Source organism: Scyliorhinus canicula, chromosome 4, assembly GCF_902713615.1.
Source record: "Scyliorhinus canicula chromosome 4, sScyCan1.1, whole genome shotgun sequence".
NCBI classification, from domain to species: Eukaryota; Metazoa; Chordata; class Chondrichthyes; order Carcharhiniformes; family Scyliorhinidae; genus Scyliorhinus; species Scyliorhinus canicula.
Window position 1 is genome coordinate 96292765 of NC_052149.1, and position 15604 is coordinate 96308368.

General features: G+C 50.9%; 1 protein-coding gene across 5 annotated transcripts in view; it reads left to right on the plus strand.

Annotated features, from left to right (window-relative positions):
- zbtb41 (zinc finger and BTB domain containing 41) overlaps positions 1-15604 on the plus strand; it is a 153285-nt gene that overhangs the window by 95763 nt on the left and 41918 nt on the right. The window contains exon 1 of one of the 5 annotated variants that reach the window (XM_038794871.1): positions 9744-9811. The exons of the other annotated variants lie outside the window; for them this stretch is intronic. The gene's annotated coding sequence lies outside the window, so the exon portion shown is untranslated. Of the gene's footprint in view, positions 1-9743; positions 9812-15604 lie in introns of those variants that run through there. 5 annotated transcript variants of the gene reach the window in all.

The window sequence follows — 15604 nt, forward strand, 5'->3', positions numbered from 1 at the left end:
CAGGGTACAGGGTGGAGAGGCTGCTCTCCATCCCAGCAGGATCCGCCTTCGGGCGATCAACGAGGCGAAGGCTATGATATCTGCCTCTGCACCCGTTTCCAACCCTGGCTGATCCGACACCCCGAATATGGCTTCCCGGGGACCCGGGTCCAGCTTCACATGCACCACCTTGGAAATTACCCTAAACACCTCCTTCCAGTACTCCCCAAGCTTTGGACAGGACCAAAACATATGAACATGATTAGCGTGCCCCCCCCCCCCCCCCCACTGCAATGTTCACACACATCTTCTACCCCGTCAAAGAATCGGTTCATCCTTGCCCTTGTGAGGTGTGCCCTGTACACCACCTTCAGCTGTATCAGCCCCAACCTCGCACACGAGGTGGAGGCATTCACTCTCCGGTGCACCTCACACCAGACCCCCTCCTCTATAACCTCTCCCAATTCTTCCTCCCACTTCGCTTTGATCCCCTCCAGTGGTGCCTTATCCTCTTCCAACATAGCTCCGTATACCGCTGACACCGTCCCCTCCTCCAGTCCACTTGCCACCAGCACCTCCTCCAAGAACGTGGAGGCCGGTTCCTCCGGGAAGCTCTGTATCTCCTTCCTGGCAAAGTCCCGAACCCAGGGCCGGCTCAAGGCACCGGCAACTCGGGCTGTCGCCCGGGGCGCTATGTGCTCGGGGGCGCCAGAGACTCGGGTCCCGCGCATGCGCAGTTGGGCCGGTGCCAACCAGCGCATGCGCGGTGGCCGCCCGCCCCCAGGGCGGCCCCCCAGCTCGGTCCACCCCCCCCCCTCAGTCCCCCCCGCCCCGCCCTCGGGTCTGCCCCCCGCCCCGCCCTCGGGTCCGCCCCCCCCCGCCCCGCCCTCGGGTCCGCCCCCCCGCCCCGCCCTCGGGTCCGCCCCCCCTTCGGGTCCGCGGGGTTGGAGCCGGTGAGATCAGACAGTGTGTAACCCGGGGAGGATGGAGCCAGTGAGATCAGACAGTGTGTAACCCGGGGAGGATGGAGCCAGTGAGGTCAGACAGTGTGTAACCCGGGGAGGATGGAGCCAGTGAGGTCAGATAATGTGTAACCCACATTAAATGTGCCGAAAGCATGCAGTAATAATAACATTTTGATGTGTACTGTGGATATTTCCTGGAGTCAGGCAGTTGCAGGCATGAAGTAAAAGAAAGTAACCTAATTTATCCTGTCAATATTTGTCTCCTTTTCACTGCTACGATGATCAGATCAGTGAATGATGGAGTGCGGAGGAATCACATGGTGGTTCGTAAACAGGAATGATAGACCGTAGAACAACAGGATTGTGAGAATGTGACGACATGGAGAATGCAACAGGGAACAATTAACTGCAATGGTTTTGTGCTAATTCAAACCACATTGGTTGTCTCTTGGATTTGTGCACGACCCAGTTCACTGAGGAAAGAAGTCCTGTTTATTCTCTCTTTCACATCTCTCTTCCCACCCCCCTCCCATCTGAAGGTATTTGCTCTTACCCTTGACTGCGTGCTTCTCCACCCTGTGCTTACTTTGCCTTGAGCCTTTTCAATTCCGTCCCATTATAAACTGTGTTCACCATTTGCAATTTAACCTTGAGATCTAGTGGGAGTGGAATTCCCGTGAATGGTGGGAGTTGACTATTTCCATTTGCAGTTATTTACTCTCAGTAATTTCCTTCATTGCCAGGGGAACAACCTGTGAGATCTTAGTCCAAGAGTTGGTTGTTATAATTTATACGTGAAAGACAGTGAAACATTCAGTGTCAACTCCTGTCTATGTATTCTCTGGTCTGGGAGTGGGACCATCATCTGGAATCCTGGAATTTCCATACCTGTGAAACAGGGTTAGAACTAGATGGTTCAAAGAAGGGTAGTTTGCTGTTTTCTCCCCCCACAATAGCAGATTATTTGGATGACCCCCCTCGGGTCCGCCACCCCCGCCCCTCCTCGGCCTCGCCCCCCCCGCCCCTCCTCGGCCTCGCCCCCCCGCCCCTCCTCGGCCTCGCCCCCCCGCCCCTCCTCGGCCTCGCCCCCCCCCCCCCCCCCCCCCCCCCGCGCCCCCCCCCTCGGCCCCGGCCCCCTCGGCCCCGGCCCCCTCGGCCCCGCCCCTGCCCCGCCCCCCCGCTCGCCCCGCCCCCCCGCTCGCCCCGCCCCCCCGCTCGCCCCCCCCCCCCCCGGCCCCAGCCCCGCCCCCCCCTCGGCCCCGGCCCCGCCCCCCCCCCCCGGCCCCGCCCCCCCCGGCCCCGGCCCCCCCCCCCCCGGCCCCGGCCCCGCCCCCCCCCGGCCCCGGCCCCGCCCCCCCCAAGGGCGCCGAAGTTCAGCTTGCCCGGGGCGCCAGCAACCCTAGAGCCGGCGCTGCCCGAACCTGCATATACCTAAACACTTCTCCCTGCTCCAGCCCATACTTCGCTTCCAGCTCCCTCAATCCTGCAAATCGACCCTGAGGAAACAAATCTTTTAGAGTCTTAATCCCCTTCTCTTCCCATTTCTGAAAGCTTCTGTCCCACCTCCCAGGCTCAAATCTGTGGTTCTCCCGGATCGGCATTTCCCTCGACCCTGACCCCAACCTGCCTCCAGATTTTCAATGAAGCTATTATTACCGGACTCCTTGAGTATTGCCCCGGAGCTATCGGGAGCGGGGCCGTTGCTAGTGCCTTCAGCCCCGACCCCCTGCACGAACTCTCCTCCATTCTGACCCACTGGGAATCAACCCCTCTGACCCAGGTCCGCACCTTCTCCACATTCGCCGCCCAGTAGTAGTACATCAGGTTCGGTTGACCCAAACCCCCTGCCTGCCTTCCCCTCTGTAGCAGTACCTTTCTCACTCTGGCCACCTTCCGTCCCCATATAAACGAGGTAATCCTTCCCTCAATCTCCCTGAAAAAAGTCTTTGGCAGGAAAATCGGTAGGCATTGAAAAATAAACAGAAATCGCGGCAACACGTTCATTTTAACCGCCTGCACCTGACCCGCCAGTGACAGAGGGAGACCATCCCACCTCGCCAGGTCAGCTTTCACGCTCCCCACCAAGCTAGTGATGTTGTATCTGCGAAGCCTTCCCCACTCCCGCGAAACCTGCACCCCCAAATACCTAAAGTGAGTCCCTGCCCTACGGAATGGCAGCCCCACCACCCCTGCCCCCACCCCCAGTTGAGACACCACGAAATACTCACTCTTGTCCAAGTTCAGCTTGTACCCAGAGAAACACCCAAATACCTGCAGCAACTCCAATATTCCTCCTATCGACGCACTCGGCTCCGACACATACAGCAGCAAGTCATCGGCATACAAGGACACCCTATGCTCTATCCCCCCCCCCCCCTCACTATTCCTTTCCATGCTCCCGAACTTCTTAATGCGATGGCCAACGGCTCAATCGCAAGCGCAAACAGCAGGGGGGACATAGGACATTCCTGCCTCGTCCCACGGTGGAGAGAGAAGTATCTCGAACTGATATTGTTCGTGCAGACACTCGCCTTCGGCTCCTTATATAACTTTACCCAGTTCTCAAATCTTGGTCCAATCCCAAACCGTTCCAGCACTTCCATCAGGTGCCCCCATTCCATCCAGTCAAAAGCCTTCTTGGCGTCCAGTGCCACCACCACCTCTGTTTCCTTCCCTTCCGCTGGTGCCATAACGACATTCAAGACCCTCCTAATATTCGAAAACAGCTCCCTCCCTTTCACGAACCCTGTCTGATCCTCAGCTATCATCTTCGGGAGGCAACCCTCCAGCCTACCCGCCAGTACCTTTGCCAATACCTTTGCGTCCACGATAAGAAGTGAAATGGGCTTGTACGACCCACACTCCGTCGGATCCTTATCCTTTTTAAGCAACAGTGAAATCAATGCCTGCCCCAAGGTTTGTGGCAGCACTCCCTTCCCTATCACCTCTTCAAACATCTCTACCATCGGGGGTGCCAACTTATCTTTAAATTTTATAGAATATTCCACCGGAAACCCATCCGGCCCTGCCACCTTCCTCGACTGCATCCTCCCAATCGCGTCTTTTATCCTCCTGCTCCAGTATTGCTCCTTCTAATGTAGCCTTGTCTCCCTCCCCTAGCCTCGGGTACTCCAACTCATCCAGAAATTCCCGCATCTCACGGTCTCCCCCGGGTGGCTCTGACCTGTACAACCTCTCGTAGAATTCCTCAAAAACCTTGTTAATCAGCTCCGGAGCCACCACCAACTTCCCAGCCCTATCCCTTACCTGAAGAATTTCCCTTGCTGCTGCTTCCCTCCGGAGCTGACCTGCTAACATACGCCTCGCCTTGTCTCCATGCTCGCTCGCCTCAGTTGACGCACCGTCTTCCTGGTGGATAGTCGGCCGAAGCTCGCCTGTAGTTCCTTCCTCTTTCCCAGCATCGCTGGGTCCCCATCCTTTGCATAACTCCTATCTGCCTCCAACATCTCATCTATTAACCTCTGCTGCTCCAACCTCTCCTCTTTGTCCACCCTGGCCTTAAACAAAATTACCTCACCCCTCACTACCGCCTTTAGAGCCTCCAAGACGACTGCCATTGATACCTCACCCGTACAGTTGAATCTTACATATTCCTTAATTACCTTTTCAATTTTTTCACAGAATACTTGGTTCCCCAAAAGCCCCACATCCAGTTTCCACCCCGGCCTCTGCACTACCCCCTTCTCCAGCATCATATCCATCCAATGTGGCGCGCGATCTGACACGGCAATTGCAGAGTATTCCGACCCCTTGACTCTAGCCAGCAAAGCCTTTCCCACCACAAAAAAGTCAATCCGCGAGTATACCCTATGGACTGCTGAGAAAAACGAGTACTCCCGTTCCCCTGGGTGCAGGAACCTCCAAGGGTTCACCCCTCCCATTTCCACCATTAGCCCAGCTAGCGCCTTTGCCCCCCCTGATGGGACCCGCGGCAGTGATCTGTCCAACCTTGGCTCCTGCACCAGGTTCCAGTCCCCCCTACAATCAGCTCGTGTGTGTCAAAGTCAGGAATGGCTCCAAACACCTTCCTCGCAAATCCCGCATCGTCCCAGTTGGGACCGTATACACTTTCCAGCGCCACTAATCTCCCATCCAGCGCCCCGGCCACAATCACATATCTACCCCCCTGATCTGCCACTACCTTCTCAATCTGGAAGCGTACCCTTTTGCTGACCAACACTGCTACCTCTCGAGCCCTTCCATCAAATCCAGAGTGAAACACTTGGCTAACCCAACCCTTTTTAAGTCTTACCTGGTCCTTCACCCTCAAGTGAGTCTCCTTCAGCATTGCCACATCGGTTTTCAGACTTTTAAGATGCACAAGCACCCTTGACCTCTTGACCGAACCTCCTAGCCCTCTCACGTTCCACGTAACTATCCTTACTGGGGGTCTCTCACCCCCCCACCTTTCTTATCCACCATCAACATACCGCCGGGCCCTGCCTCATAAGCCTGACCCGCTCCTGTACATTGTTAACATCAAACCCCTTCCCCCACTCCCGAAAACCCCCCCTACCTTTCCCCCAGAAACAACATCCCCCAGCATCCAACCCTTCCTCTCCCCCTCTCGCTCGCCTCGTAGGCCCATTGATGCCTGCTATCCAGGCTCCAATGTCCGTAGCCCTCCTCTCCTCTCGCCTCCATTCACTAGCTGACTGACTTTAGCTAGCTAGTGCGGGTGGCTCCCCGCCCCCCCCCCCCCCCCCCCCCCGCCTCCCCCCCCCCTCCCGCCAAGACATATCATCCCCTTCCACCAAGTCACAGAGAAAAAAAAACAAACCCAACAATCCAACCCATACAATTCACTAACATAACATTTAACCGTCGCAACACGGAGCGCCCATCAACCCACCATTAACTTACACTCTATAACAATACAAAGAGAAGTAGATTACAATACAAATCCGTAAAAAGAAAGTTATAACATTTATACATTTTCCGGCTGTTCAAACACAGTCCACAGTCTCTTTTCCAGCTCCGCTCTTCATGTCTATCCCAAGCCTTCTGCCTTTACGAACGCCTCAGCCGCATCCGCTGTCCCAAAATAAAAGTCTTTGCCGTTACCCTCAACCTCGCTGGGTACACCATACCAAACCGTACCCCCTTCTTGTACAACGTCGCCTTCACTCGCCCAAACGCCGCTCATCTTTTTGCCAACTCCACCGTCAAGTCCTGGTAGATCCAGACCGTAGTACCATCCCATAGTTTCTCCCGCTTCTGCTTTGCCCAGTTTAACACCTTCTCCTTCATGCAAAACTTATGGAAGCAGATAATTACTGCCCTTGGCGGCTCGTTCACTTTGGGCTTCGGCCTTAATGACCGATGGGCTCGGTCTAGCACGTACTGGGAGGGGCTCTCACCCTCCCCCATCAGCTCCGCCAACTTCTTAGCGAAGTATTGTGTTGGCCTTGGGCCCTCTTTCCCTTCGGGAAAGCCCACAATTCTCAAATTATGCCACCTTGAGCGGTTTTCCAAGTCTTCCCGCTTTGCTCGGAGACCTCTATTAATCTCCACCGCTCTCCGCAACTCATCTCCCATCGAGGTGACCTGATCGCTGTGTCGTGACATGGCTTCCTCCTCTTCTTTCATCTTCTCGCCTTGCTCTCTCACCTCGGCCAATGCCTTTGCCACCGCCACCTTCAACGGGGCAATTATCGGGGCGATTGTCTCCTCCACCAGTAACTTCAATGTGGCCGCTGTCTCCTTTTTCCAGGCCTCCATGTGACTCACAAACTGTTTTTCCAGCTTCCCCGCCATCACCTCGGTCACCTTCTCCACCGTAAATAGTGTGGCCCCGCTTTGCAGTTCGGCTTCCGCCATCCTATCACCACTTTTATTCGTCTTCTCCTTCAACGGCAACCCCGCGTTTCCTCCTTTCTTCGACGCTGCTTTTCGCATCCTCTAGCAGCTTATTGTTTTTCACTTTCTTTCTCTTCTCCTCTCTCTCCATCCACCCTTCTGTCCTTCATCAATCTGAATTATTCTTTTTTTTAAAGACAAAGGGGAGGAAAAAAAAACTTCACCAAACTTCTTTAAATCTTCCAGCTCTCTTCCTTTCCCCTCTGTACTCATCCAGAACTCCTCTGGGACCAGGTTCCAGCCTTCTTTCTTCCTCATAGGTGGGAGCCATCCGTTGTGGGACACCGCTCTTACATGGTGTCCTGGACTTGGGCCTGCCTCCTCGGCCTCCTCGTAGCTCCGCCCCCGCTGCTCTGGCCCCGACGCCGTGCTGGGCCCAGGACCCCAGCCCCCGCCGCCCCAACACCCGCGCGGGGTTCTTCATCAGTTTTTAAACCGGCCCCGCTGGCTGCTCGCGACGGCCCCAAAGGCCGACGGTAGTCGGGGGCTGCGTCGAAACTCGGGTATTTCCCCGAAATCGCCGTGACTCATGGCCACCGGCGGGGGCTCTTCGCGTTGCGGCCGCCCTGCGCGTCCACGCCACTGGAAGTCCAGCCTGTGGTTTCTTGAATGGATTTGATAATTTAACTTTTAAGTAAGGGTCTTATAAATTTAAGGGTTCACAATTGCTTGTGAAGTTTCTTATAGCCTAATATCTAGGAGGTTGGTTCTCAGGTGAACTTTGAAACTGGAGTACTTTGACTTCTTGATGATGGGTGGCTAGTATTGGAGTCTGGTTCTCAGACTGGTTGATAACCGATGGTTCTGAAAAGGCAAAGATGGCACTGTCTCTTTCTGCAGCAGTTGTCTTGTTAGTGTTCCTTGCAGTCTGACTGGGCCTCTTCTGGGTCTTGGGAAAATAAAGGATCTCGGTATCAAAAGGCCATATCGTCAATGGCCATAGACTACTCGGAATGGCTTGAAGCTGAAAGACCATCAATATACGATAGGAGATAGATGGTGGTCTTGCACACTTAACTGGTGGATAACTGGTCTCGTGACCTTTTCTTTGTCGAACTACAAACCCAAACACAGAGTTAAGGAGTCCATTGACTCTGTGTTTGGAGTAACCTTCAAATAATGGCAGGTAGGAATTCCACAGATAACATTTGTCTTGGCATGATTAGCCAGGGGTAGCTCCTCCACGTCCCCACACACCCCTACTACCAACCTGATTTATTTCTTCAGTGTTCATTTTTAAACAGATAAAGCACAATTTGAGAAGCTCCCATATGAACTCAATCCATGTGTAAAGTTAAGAATATGGCATGCCTTCACTGGACATGATACATGATGAATTTTTCAGTTTTGATGAAAGATCACGGGTTTGAAATGTTAACTTTGTTTCTCTCTCCATATATGTTACCTGGCCTGCTGAGCATTTCCAGCATTTATATTTGGGCTGGAATTCTCCGGCCGTTGGGACTCTCTTTTCCCGCTGGCAGTGCAACCCCACCCGTGGGTTTCCCGGCAGTGAGGTGGCTTCAATGAGAGTTGACAAGTGGTGGGGAGAGAGAATCCCGCTGCCAGCGAATGGCCAGCCACCGAGATACATGTGGCTGGGGGACCGAAGAATCCCACCCCTGGGGTGAAATTCTCCGACCCCACGCAGGGTCGGAGAATCGCCCGGGGCCGCCGAAAATCCCGCCCCCGCCGTGGCAGAAATTCTCTGCCACTTGGGAATTGGCGGGGGAGGGAATCGCGCCACATCGAGCGGCGAGCCCCCTGCGGCGATTCTCCGGCCCGCGATGGGCCGAAGTCCCGCCGCTGGGAGTCCTCTCCCGCCGCCGAGGTTTGAACCACCTCTGGGGGCGGCGGGATCGGCGGCGCGAGCGGGCCTCCGGTGTCCTGGGGGGGCGGCCGATCGGACCCTGGGGGGTGCCCCCACGGTGGCCAGGCCCGCGATCGGGGCCCACCGATTGGCGGGTGGGCCAGTGCCGTGGGGGCACTCTTTCTCTTCCGCTGCCGCCACGGCCTACACCATGGCGGAGGCGGAAGAGAATCCCCCAGCGCGCATGCACCGCTGCTGCCGCTGACGTCACCACCGGCGCATGCGCGAACCAGCGAAGGCCTTTTGGCCAGCCCCGGGCGGCGGCCGTCAAAGGCCGTTGGTGCCGGTTTTGGCGCCAGTCGGAGTGGTGCCAACCGCTCCGGCGTGGGCCTAGCCACCAAAGGTGCGGTGAAATCTGCACCTTTGGGGAGGGCCGACGCCGGAGTGGTTGGCGCCACTCCGCTATGCCGGGACCCCCCGCCCCGCCGGGTAGGGGAGAATCCCGCCCGATTTCCATCAGCAGCAGTATTTTGCATTTGTGTCTCCTCAAGCACATTGGCTTCCGAGCACCAACTGTTCATTGTATTTAAAATCACAAAGAGGTCCTGACAGAGGTGATTTGAAGAAACAATTCACATTTCCCGAATTGTTGAGAACCTAAGGACATTGATTTAAGATGATTGGCAAAAGAACCAAAGGCGACATGAGGAAATACTATTATTTCAGTCATTTATGCAGTGAGAGGTTAGGATCTAAAATGAACAGGTTGAAAGTGTGGTAGAGGCAGATTAGATGGTGGATTTCAAAAAGGAATTGGATCAGAAGGGTAAAATATATGCAAGGTTGGGTTGGGTGGGTGTATGGTTCATGGTAGGAGAGGGAGGTCATGTCAGTTGCTCTTGCAAACAGCCGGCACGGACACAATGGCGTGAGTGGTCTCCCTTTGTGATGCAACCATTATATAGGTGTTGCCAATGTACGAATTGAGGAGTTTCTGCGACTTCAGCAATAGCATCGTTACGATGCTGGTTTGACTACCTGAGGCTCTTTCCTAGGTACATTCTACGCATGTGCGGACACTGGGCCGCGGACGACGCATGTGCGGATACCGGGCCGTCAGTCGCGCATGTGCGGGTACCCGACGTTATCATGGTTTTGGCCGCGAGCGGAAACAAAGGTTTGAAAATAAAAACCAGTAAAAGGGGAGCGCGAGCGGCGGGGCTCGGGCTTGGCGGAGCAGCCAATGGGATCGGGTCTTGTGGCAGGTGGTGGGAAAAGGAGTGCGTGCCGCAGGGGGTCCGGGACCGGGGAGGCAGGGCCCTGTTGGGCCGCCTCTACTGATTCCGGGATTCTGATCCGGGAGGCAGATGAAAGGCGGGGCTCGCACCTGCACTGCATCCCCGTCGCTATTTGGGGATCCCCGGCGCCACCTCGGCGTTGTGCACCCTGCACCACCTCCAAAGCAGAGCTGGCTCAGGGAGACTGTCTCCTTGTATTGGTGTGACCAGTTGCACAACAATCTCTGTCCATCTTTGGGCTGGATCTTTCTGAGACAAGGGCTTGACAAGACGGAGCTTTCACATCAGCAGAAGTTTATGGTGCCATATATTCTGCTGTTTCCTTCGTGGGAGGGGAATTGGAAAGTATTGAGCTAGGACTTGTCTCTGGGTTAGCCACTCACACATCTTCTCTGACCTTGGTCATGAATCCAACACAAACTGATGGGATGCAAGTTCTGAACTCTGGTGGCTGGGATGAATGTGGAATGTCATGATGCAGTTCTGAGCTGCATGTGGGTTTACAGTGCTAATCTAAGATTGTAAGAGAGCTACTTATTCCATCCCTCTCCCTGGCAATTGTTTGAGACTGAACCAAGTTGTTTGCAATCTTAGTGCTGTGTTTGACCTGTGAGATGAGTTCCTGACACACCTGCACCATCACCACTATTTTCACTTCCATCTACTACTGACACCCACTTCCGTGCCTTGACTATTCTAATTCACATCTGGCTTAACTTGCACTTTCGGTTCCCTGTAAAAGCCCTGTTCACCCATCATCTTTCTGCTGGCCTACAATGGCGTCTCGTTGAGCATCACCTCTTTTTACAAACTGCACATTTGCACAGCCCTCATTTTATTTGCTCCACAATTGATGTTTGTGGCCTCAGCTGCTCCGGCCCTAACCCATGGAATTCCTTTCTTAAACCTCTGCCTCAAAGTATTGATTCCCTCAAATGCTCCTTAAAACTTATCTCTTTGGATAAGCTTTTGATCATATCTATATTTTCCTTTTGTGGCTTAGAGTCAAATTTTGATTTATAATGTTCCTGTGAAATGCCTTGGGACATTTAATTATTTTAAGAGCAATGAATTAAGGATAGCTTGAAATGGAGCTCTGCTGCTATACAACATACTTTTAACTGAAAGTTGCATAATTTGAATTATTAGATATTTTAATTGCAAAAAGCATTGTGGTTGAAACACGTTGTGTGGGAATTCAGCCTTGTAGATACATGACCTGGCCATTGGAGTGCTTGATGCTGACATTAAGTGGAAAATGTTCTTCAGTTATTTACATTGCTTTTGTTTGAGTGCAAGAAAATAAAGCTTTGAACAACTGAGTTCCTGAAAAAGTGGCTACATTCCCAAGCATTAAGACATGGCAGGCATTCTTTTCCTTTAGCAACCTATCAATCTGCCTGAAGATCTTTCGGCTATTTGGAAAGGTCACTTTTTTTCAGCACTTTGCAATCGCCAATTGCATACTGAATAAGCGACTAAGGCCACTTCTGTGTTTCTGTGTCCTCATTTAAATCCCAAGTTTTGAATTCAGCCCTCTATTAATGTATATGGTCTTGGAAACAGGAGTTTGAATTTTGGGATTTAAATCACTGGTGAAATAGCAGCTAAGCTGAACCTGTTACTACTTCTACTTTCTAACCACATCTTTTCTCTTATGGTGCCATTTTCTTTTTCTGATGTATAATATTCCCCGATGCAAGATGTCTTTTATACCTCAAGTTCATTACTGCGCACCACTTGCCTGCTCTGTTTGCCTGCATTAAGTAGTCCTATTACTTCTTGCTCTTAATACGAGATGTTTAGTGTTCCAAAACTGCCAATCGCAATTAATTTTGGGGATGCATTTATGAAGTAATGTTTCTGTTACGTCTGTGCTTTTTGAATTTAGTATGGATTGCTCTGGCCAGTTCCTGATTCCTAGCTTCTATATTTTAGTTAATTTCTGGAATAATTGCACAAGTCTGATTTCAATGTGTCAGTGTATATGTGTGTTGGTCTGTAATGAGGAATATCTAAATATATATTCGGAGAGCTAAAAAGAAAAGATGATAATTTAACAGTATTTGTACTTAAATTATTAGAATCTGACATTCAAAATCAAGCAACTTAAATGAAAGATATACAAGTCATTTTTTCTTTCACTTGAAACAGTTATTCCTCCCCCCCCCCCCCCCCCCCCCCCCCCCCCCCGCAAAAAAAATGTGAAATGCACACTAGTGTTGGGTGAGGGCAGAAGTGGATTTGACTGTGACGTTCAGTATGATTGAATTGTCTGTTCTGCATGTTGTCAAAGTTTTTAATGTGAAGAATTGGGCAAGGTACAGACCTGATTGGCATCTGTAGATCAGAAACTTGCTGCCAACACCAGACGAGCTATAAGGCCTTTGTTGTCGTTTCAATAATGAGAAGACTATAATTCCCACTAAGTTGGACTAATGCAGCCTTCAGTGAGAATTCATTACTTTTTTTGACTACTTGCAGTTTGTTTCAATATGCTTTAATTTTCTTTGAGCATAGTCTTGTGCTTGGCCTTCATTTGTTCCTATAAATTTTACACAAAAGCAAAACCCTGCCGATGCGGGGAATCCAAAATGAAAACAGAAAATGCTGGAAATACTCAACAGGTCTGGCTGCACCTGAAAGAAACCAAGTCTTCAGAATTGGTTTTGATGAATGGTCATAGTCTTGTAACATTAAGTCTTGGGGCTAGTTTAGCACAGTTGGCTAATCAGCTGGTTTGTAATGCAGAACAAGGCCAGCTGCGCAGGTTCAATTCCCATACCAGCCTCCCCGAACAGGTGCCGGAATGTGGCGACTAGGGGCTTTTCACAGTAACTTCATTGAAGCCTACTTGTGACAATAAATGATGATTATTATTATTATTTTGCCTCTACATTTTCTGCCAGACCTAATGATTTCCAGTATTTCCGTCTTATATATTTTAGATACTTTTTGAGCACAGACTGGGTGCACAATAATCCAACTTCTCTCATCATTTTAGTGTTACTGATGCTGATATCTATTGTGGAAATTTCAAACTTTAGTTTACTTTCACCTTATTTTGAAGCACTTACCATTGGGCAGGCCATATTTAAAAGCTAGAACTTTCCTGAATTCTACATTTCAACCAGATTTTATGTGGAGGACTAATTCTTGTCAGATAGCCATTGTAATAAATAGATTTGAAAAACAACAAATCTTTGAAATAATATGGCATTTATGGAATGTAACTTGGATTTAAAACCCAATTGGAGCTAGGGTTTTGGTGTCCAACATAAGGTTATTTGTCAATGAAAAAATGCATTTTCTACTTTTACCCCAACTTGAGTACTGTCCACAGTTTTGGGCTCCTTAGACAAGGAAGGATATGGTTCATTGGATTCATTCTTGGGATGAGAGGGCAGTCCTGTGAAGAGGGATTGTGTAAAATGGACCTATATTTTCTGGAGTTTAGAATAAATGAGAGGAGGTTTCATTGAAACATGTCCGATTATTGTTGGGGTAGCAACTTAACAGGGTACGTGCTGAAATGTTGACTCTCCTCGTTGGGGAATTAGAAGACATAGTCTTAGATGATCGATCCTTATCCTGAAACTGAGATGAGGAACAGTTTTCACTAGCTGTGAATGTTGGAGATTCTCTGCTTCAGAGGGCTGTGGATGCTCAGGGCGGAGATTGAAAATGTTTTGGGCTCGATGTGAATTGGGAGCTGGAGGGATCAAACTAAGGTCAAAATTCAGCTATGATCTTATTGAATGTCAGAGCAGGCCTGAGGGGCCTTATATGTAGACGCAAACATAGAAAATTGAAGCGGGGGAAGCCATTCGGTCCTTTGAGTCTGCTCCGCCATTCATTATGATCATGGCTGATCATAAAGAGTTCAATACCCTGAACCTACCCCTCCCCCCCACAATATCCCTTGATCCTTTTAGCCCCAAGAGCGATATCAAATTCATTCTTTAAATTACACAACATTTTGGCCTCAACTACTTTTTGTGATAGTGAATTCCACAGATTCATCATGCTGGGTGAAGAAATTTCTCCTCACCTCTGTCCTAAAAGATTTACCCCTTATTCTCAAACTATGACCCCTAGTTTTGGACAACCCACCATCGGGAACATTCTTTCTGAATCTATTCTGTCAGAATTTTATAAGTTTCTATGAGATCTCTTCCACAGCCCCCCCCCCCCCCCCAAACTCTTCTGAACTCCAATGAATATAATCCTTACTGATTTAGTCTGTCCTCGTATGACAGCCCGCCATCCCAGGAATCAGCTTGGTAAATCTTTGCTGCACTCCCTCCAGTGCAAGAACATTCTTCCTCAGATAAGGACACCAAAACTGCACACACAACTCTAGTTGTGACCTCACCAATGCTCTTTAGAATTGTAGCAAAACATCACTATTCCTGTACTCAAATCCTCTCGCTATGAAGGCCCCAACATACCATTTGCCTTCTTTATTGATTGCTGGTCACCACACTACCAGAAGGACATGGAGGCTTTGGAGACAGTACAGAAAAGGTTTGCCAGGATGTTGCCTGGTATGGAGGCGATTAGCTATGAGGAGAGGTTGAATAAACTGGGATTGTTCTCCCTGGAAAGATGGAGGCTGAGAGGTGACCTAAAGTTTATAAAATGATCAGGGGTATAGATGAGGTGAACAGTTGGAGACTTTTTCCCACGGCGGAAATGACAATTACAAGTGGGCACAAGTTCAAGGTGAAGGGGGGATAGGTTTGGTGGAGATGTGCGGAGGAAGTATTTTACACAGAGGTAGTGGTGACCTGCAGTGCACTGCGAAGTGAGGTGGTTGAGGCAGATACGGTAGTGACCTTCAAGACTTATCTAGATAGACACATGAACAGATGGGTATCGAAGGATACAGGCGGTTGGTCTAGATAGGACACGTGATTGTCGCAGGTTTGGAGGGCCGAAGGGCCTGTTCCTGTGCTGTACTATTCTTTGTTCTTTGTATACCTGCGCGCTTACATTCAATGACTGATGCACGAGGACACCAAGGTTTTGTTGAGTATCCATCTTTCTCAATTTCACCCATTCAAATAATAATCTGCCATCCATGGGACTTCCGGTAATGGCCGTGGAGTGAGTGGTTGCACATTTGGCAGCTCCCGCTGCATGCGGTTTTTTTGGACCTTTCCCCCCCTTGTAGGGTGGATATTTTGGTGATAAAAGGTGCAGGAGTGACTGGAGAAAGATAAACTGCACTGGTAGGGTTGGTGGATGGATCCACGGACCACAAGTGGGGCGAAAAGAAGGGAGCAATTGGAGCAAGAGAATCTTTGTGCGCCACAGGTCAAGATGGCGGAAGGTAAAGGGCCTGTCCTGCCTGTCCAGTGGTCGACAGAGCGACTGGTGGACTTCTTGAACGAGAATCGCGGCAGGAGACAATTTGTGAATCGTGGGGGTGCCTGAAGGCATCGAGGGTGCGGACGCGGGTACATATGTAGCCAAGATGCTGGAGACGTTGACGGGGCAGGGGGCCTTTGACTGGCCCCTGGAAGTCAACCAAGCGCACAGGGTGCTGATGAAGCCGCAGGCGAAAAAACCACTGAGGGCAGTGGTGGTGTGTCTCCACCACTTCCTGTATAAGGAAAAGATATTGAGATGGGTGAGGCAGACAAGGAGGTGCACCTAGGAAGGGAACG